The sequence below is a fragment of the Cervus elaphus genome, chromosome 26, assembly GCF_910594005.1.
Source record: "Cervus elaphus chromosome 26, mCerEla1.1, whole genome shotgun sequence".
In the NCBI taxonomy this organism is placed as follows: Eukaryota; Metazoa; Chordata; class Mammalia; order Artiodactyla; family Cervidae; genus Cervus; species Cervus elaphus.
The window spans coordinates 17,793,181-17,799,180 of NC_057840.1; the positions used below are offsets into that span (position 1 = coordinate 17,793,181).

Below are 6,000 nucleotides of genomic sequence, written 5' to 3' on the forward strand. Positions count from 1 at the left end.
ATTCTCCAGGCAAGAATACTGGAGTGGGTTGTCGTTTCCTCTTCCAGGGGACCTTCTTAACCCAGGGATTGAACCTGTGTCTCCTATATTGGCAGGCGGGTTCTTTACCACTAGCGCCACCTGCATGGATTTTCATGTCTTAGAAACATTTTTATACCTTTTTCTTTTTTTTTCCAGGGGAATGTTCAAAACAGTCCCCCGTTGCCATAAATTATGCAGCCAAATTTCCCACATTTGGGAAAATCCCAGGGTGCAATTGATAAGCCTTCCCCTGAGAAAATTACCTTCGTGATTACTGTATCCCCCCTGCCAGGTAACCTCTTAAACAACTCTATTGGTAGTATTGTTATTGAATATAAACAAAATGAACAAACTACAGTGAAAACCAATTTGCTACAAATGTTTGAAGCTTTTCTTGACACAAGTTTCTAAAAGTGTATGTGGTTACTGAGTTTCCTGTGGATTGGCTCTATACTATAATGGGTTCTATGGCAATGGACCATATAAAATTGAATGTTAAAAAGTCATGGTGAGGGTGAAGAAAGGAAGTGAAATTTTGAGTGAAACTGAAGGAAGTCATCTTATTTTAATGGCATTTCTCTTTTAGTCTCTCTCCACACAACTACTCAGATACAACTTCAGTTCAGTTCAGTTCAGTCGCTCAGTCGTGTCTGACTTTTTGCGACCCCATGGACAGCAACTTAAGGTTGCAGATACAACTTAAAGTAACTCAATTATTCTTGTGAGGCAGAATGATAATTATCAATCCATTTTTCCCCTCCACTTGTCGGATGTTAGGAAAGGAAAACTTAACATATTGAAATTTTAAACTTTCATGCAACATAAAATGAGAGTTGGTGTCTTGTAAGTTATGAAAACTTAGAAAAAAGGGGGTAGTCTGTTCCCTTCCTCAAGTACATAGTCAGTGCTTAGAATTCACAGCAGCAAAAACTTGGAGAGAAAATTGCCACGATCACTTTTTTTTTTTTTTTCAAGTCATAGATATATTTTGTGTCTCCTAGTGACACCGGAGAGTAAAGGCTTTTACTCTCTCAGTAACTGAGACCATGATACAGCATTAACCAGTTAGTGAGTGCAAAATAGTGTAAGAACCTAATCCTAAAAGGAAAATTTGGGTGGTTTTTTTTTGTTAAAACACTAACAAACATTGCTATTTACACTACAGGATTGTTAAATCAGATTGTAAATCAGTCCCTTGAACTGCAAGGAGATCAAACATAAAGGAAATGAGTACTGAATATTCATTGGAAGGACAGATGTTGAAGATGAAGCTCCAGTACTTTGGCCACCTGATGAGAACTGTCTCATTGGAAAAAACTCTGATGCTGGGAAAGATTGAAGGCAGGAGGAGAAGGGGATGACAGAGGATGAGATGGTTGGATGGCATCACTGACTCAATAGACCTGAGTTTGAGCAAGGTCTGCGAGTTGGTGATGGACAGGGAAGCCCGGTGTGCTGCATTCCATGGGGTTGCAAAGAGTCGGACACAACTGAGCGACTGAATTGAACTGTTAAATCAGAAAAAAAAAAAAAAAACCTAAGGGAGTTTAAAAAATCATGATTTGGATAGAAACCAGAGAAATTAAAGTAATATTGTTTAAAAAAAAAACAAAAAACTTTTTTAACTAGCATAACCAATGCTTTGATTTGAAAATATGTTTTAAATCTACATTTCTAAGGTAGACTTATCCATGTAAAGAATATTTAGGAGGCCTAAATATTTCAAGAAATGGGTTTGACCTGACCCATGAGATCAATTTGATCTGCCTCCCACAAAGAAGAGGCCAAATACTAGCAAAAACAGACCATCTCCTGCTCTGTTCTTCCTTCTTCTTTATTTTTGTTTATTTAATTTATTTAATTTTGGCTTGCTGGGTCTTTGTTGCTTTTCATGGGCTTTCTCTAGTTGTGCCAGTTGGGGCTACTCTTGGTTGCAGTGCTTGGGCTTCTCATTGCAGTAGCTTCTCTTGTTGAGGAGCACAGGCCTTACCCTTAGGCTTCGTGGCCGGGCCGCAGGTGGGATCTCCGGAATCAGGGATGGAACCTGTGACCCCTGCATTGGCAGGCAGATTCTCATCCACTGAACCAGTAGGGCCACTAAGTCCCTTCCTCTTTAACAGTGATGTTTCAATTCAGTCTTGAAGAAATTCCTGTATCAATATATAAAAGGAAGTCATAAGTACTCCCAAGTAAAGAATATTAATTTTAATTCTTTGATTCTCTGTGACCAAGAGCAAACACCATGTGATAAAATGTTTATTATTTGAGGGGGGTAAAGTTAGGCAAACTGATAAACTATATGGTAGCCCTTTCTTAAGACATAGTTATCGTCAATTCTGAATTAAGAATTGGCAAATCTTAGTTCAGAATTAAGACTAAATTCTGAATTAAATTGATTCTTAATTAATCTAGCAAAGTAAGTGATTCCTTTTATATGAAAGAATTACCTGAAAAGTATTTTGTCAAAGGTAGTGTGAATTCTGTATGTTTATTTGGTGGCCGAGAATGCAAAAAGAGAGATTAGAAAAAGCAACAGATTGAATCCCACTCAATGAGCCAGAAGAGTGAGCAATTGTAAAAATAAAAAGGACAAGGGTGTGACTTCCCTGAAGGGTCAGTGGCTAAGACTCCATGCTTCCAATGCAGGGGGTGTAGGTTCAATCCCTGGTCAGGGAACTAAGATCCTACATGTCACATGGTGCAGCCAAAAAAAAAAAAAGGACAAGGGTGACAAGGGGAATACCAAAGTCCTGCCAACATAATTGCATGGCCTCAGTCCACATTATCACCACCTCTGGTTAGTCACCAGCTTTAAGGTCACTCTCCATCCATGATAGCCATTGCTCTGACTTGGCTAGTTGGTGGTACGTCACAATAGAGCTTCTAAACCAGGAGAGCAGAAGCTTGGGATGTTCCAACAGGTGATCCAAGACAACTCTGCCCAATTAACATAAATCTTGATGAGAGAGAAGATGAGTTGGTGCAGACATGACTGTAGCAGTAGATCTCATCTAAACATCCAGACTGAAAAGGAAAGTTAAGATTAAAATAAAATTCAAGATATATATGAGATGTGACGCCCGATTTGTGAGGAATCCTCTATGAAGTTTTGGTTAGAAGAAAGAATTCCATCAGTAGAAAAAATGTTAGGTTGAGGAGCACCAGAACTCTAAAGTCAGAAGGCTTAACAAAATTGTGATTTTTATAGAAGGAACATTTTATTACAAAATCAAGAAATTCCATTTGAGTCAGTTCTAGTGAGGCAGATGAACCTTGAGCCTGATATACAGAGTGAAGTAAGTCAGAAAGAGAAAAACAATTGTTGTATTTCAATGCATATGTATGGAATCTGGAAAAATGGTACTGATGGACCTATTTGCAGGGCAGGAATAGAAGTGCAGACCGAGAACAGATTTGGACACAGCTGGGAAAGGAGAAGGTAGGATGAGTTGAGAGAGTAGCAATGAAACATATACATTACCATATGTAAAATATTCATAGATGGCTAACGGGAAGTTGCTGTGTAGAACGGGGAGCTCAATGTGGTACTCTGTGACAACCTAGAGGGGTGCGGTAGGATGGGGGTGGGGAGAGGTTCAAGAGGGACGGGATATATGTATACTTATGGCTGATTCATGTTGTTGTATGGTAGAAGCCAACACAATATTGTAAAGCAATTATTCCCCAATTAAAAATAAATTTAAAAAATAATAATAAAATAAAAATTGTTCACCAAAAAAATTAAGAAATTCTACTCAAATATTTGTTGCTCAGCTGCCATGTATCTGACTCTTTGTATCTGACTCTTTGAGACCCCATGAACTGCAGCACTCCAGGCTTCCCTGTCCTTCACTATCTCCTGGAGTTCGCTCAAACTCATGTCCATTGAGTTGGTGATGCCATCCAACCATCTCATTCTCTGTCACCCCCTGCTCCTCCTGTCCTCAATCTTTCCCAGTATCAGGGTCTTTTTCAATGAGTCAGCTCTTCTTATCATGTAGCCAAAGTATTGGAGCTTCAGCATCAGTCTTTCCAGTGAATATTCACGGTGGATTTCCTTTAGGATTGACTGGTTTGATCTTCTTGATGTCCAAGGGACTCTCAAGAATCTTCTCCAGCACGACAATTTGAAAGCATCAATTCTTCAGTGCTCAGCCTTCTTTATGATCCAACCCTGACATCTATACTTGATTATTGGAAAAATCATAGCTTTGACTAGATGAACCTTTGTTGGCAAAGTAATGTCTCTGCTTTTTAATATGCTGTTTAGGTTTGTCATAGCTTTTCTTCCAAGGAGCAAGCATCTTTTAATTTCATGGCCGCAGTCAACGTCCACAGTGATTTTACAGCCCAGGAAAATAAAATCTGCCACTGTTTCCAATTTTTCCCCATCTATTTGCCATGATGGGACTGGATGCCATGATCTTAGGTTTTTGAATGTTTTAAGCCAGATTTTTCACTCTCCCCTTTCACCCTCATCAAGAGGCTCTTTAGTTCCTCTTCACTTTCTGCCACAAAGGTGGTATCATCTGCATATCTGAGATTGCTGATATTTCTCCTGGCAATCTTGATTCCAGCTTGTGATTCATCTTGCCTGGAATTTCACTTGATGTTCTCTGCATAAAAGTTAAATAAGCAGAGTGAAAATATATAGCCTTAATCTACTCCGATGTCAAGTTTGAACCAGTCTGTTGTTCCATGTCCAGTTCTAAATGTTGCTTCTTGATGTGCATACAGGGGAAGGTAAGGTGGTCTGGTATTCCCAACTCTAAGAATTTTCTACAGTTTGCTGTGATCCACACAGTTAAAGGCTTCTGAGTAGCCAATGAAGCAGAAGTAGATGTTTTTCTAAAATTTCCTTGCTTTCTCCATGATTTAAAGAATGTTGGCAACTTGATATCTCATTCCTCTGCATTTTCTGAATCTAGCTTGTACATCTGGAAGTTTTCAGTTCACCTACTATTGAAGCCTAACTTGAAGGATTTTGAGTATTACCTTGCTAGCATGTGAAATGAGCACAACTGTATAGTAGTTGGAACATTCTTTGACATTGCCTTCCTTTGGGATGGGAACAAAAACTGACATTTTCCAGTTTTCAAATATTTAATAGAAAGAAATGTTCACAGTAGACATTCTCTAATGGAGAAGTTTGATTTTTTTTTTTTAAGTCAGTCTTTTGTGAATAGCCACCAGAATTTATAAGTTTCTGGATTTTTACCAATGGTTAAAAATGATCAGGTCTTCCCTGGTGGCCCAGTGGTAAAGAATTCGCTTGCTCTTGCAGGAGACACGAGTCCAACCCCTGATCCAGGAAGATCCCACATGCCATGGAACAGTAAGCTTGTGCTCCATAACTATTGAGCACAACGACTGTGCTCTAGAACCCAGGAGCTGCAACCTCTGAACCCATGTGCTGCTCCCGAAGCTCCCGCACCCTGGAGTCCATGCTCTGCAACAAGAGAAGTCACCGCAATGAGAAACCCTCACTCTGCAACTGGAGAGGAGCCCCTGAAACAACAAAGACTCAGCACAGCCAAAATAAATAAATTAAATTATAAAAATTATCAGAGCAGTGGATGTTCATGAGAAGATGAAAAGATTTTCACATGTATAGTAGAGCAAAACCTTCCTAAGAAATCATCATGATTACACAACCCTATAAACCAATACTTTCTCAGTTCCTTAAGGGATTAATCCCTTTATTTTTTATTTGAAATTTGTGAATTTTTCATTTAGACTGCACTCCAGGATGCTGTTTTATTCATTTATTCATTATACTTTTGAGAACCTATTGTGTGCCTGTACTTCTAGATGCTGGAGATACTGCTGAACAAATCTCATTAAAAAAATTCTATCCCCTCATGGAGCTTGCATTTTAGTGATTAGATCAGGAAGCATTAAAAGAAGAATCAAATTATAGGTAGTCAAAACCCAGATAAGTTTTTGAGGTGGGTAAAAGACACATTTTTCTTTATCGTA

At 38.8% G+C, this 6,000-nt stretch overlaps 1 pseudogene; it reads right to left on the minus strand.

The window, feature by feature from the left end:
• Positions 1-174: 174 nt before the first annotated feature.
• LOC122684530 lies at positions 175-321 on the minus strand (annotated as a pseudogene).
• Positions 322-6,000: the final 5,679 nt, after the last annotated feature.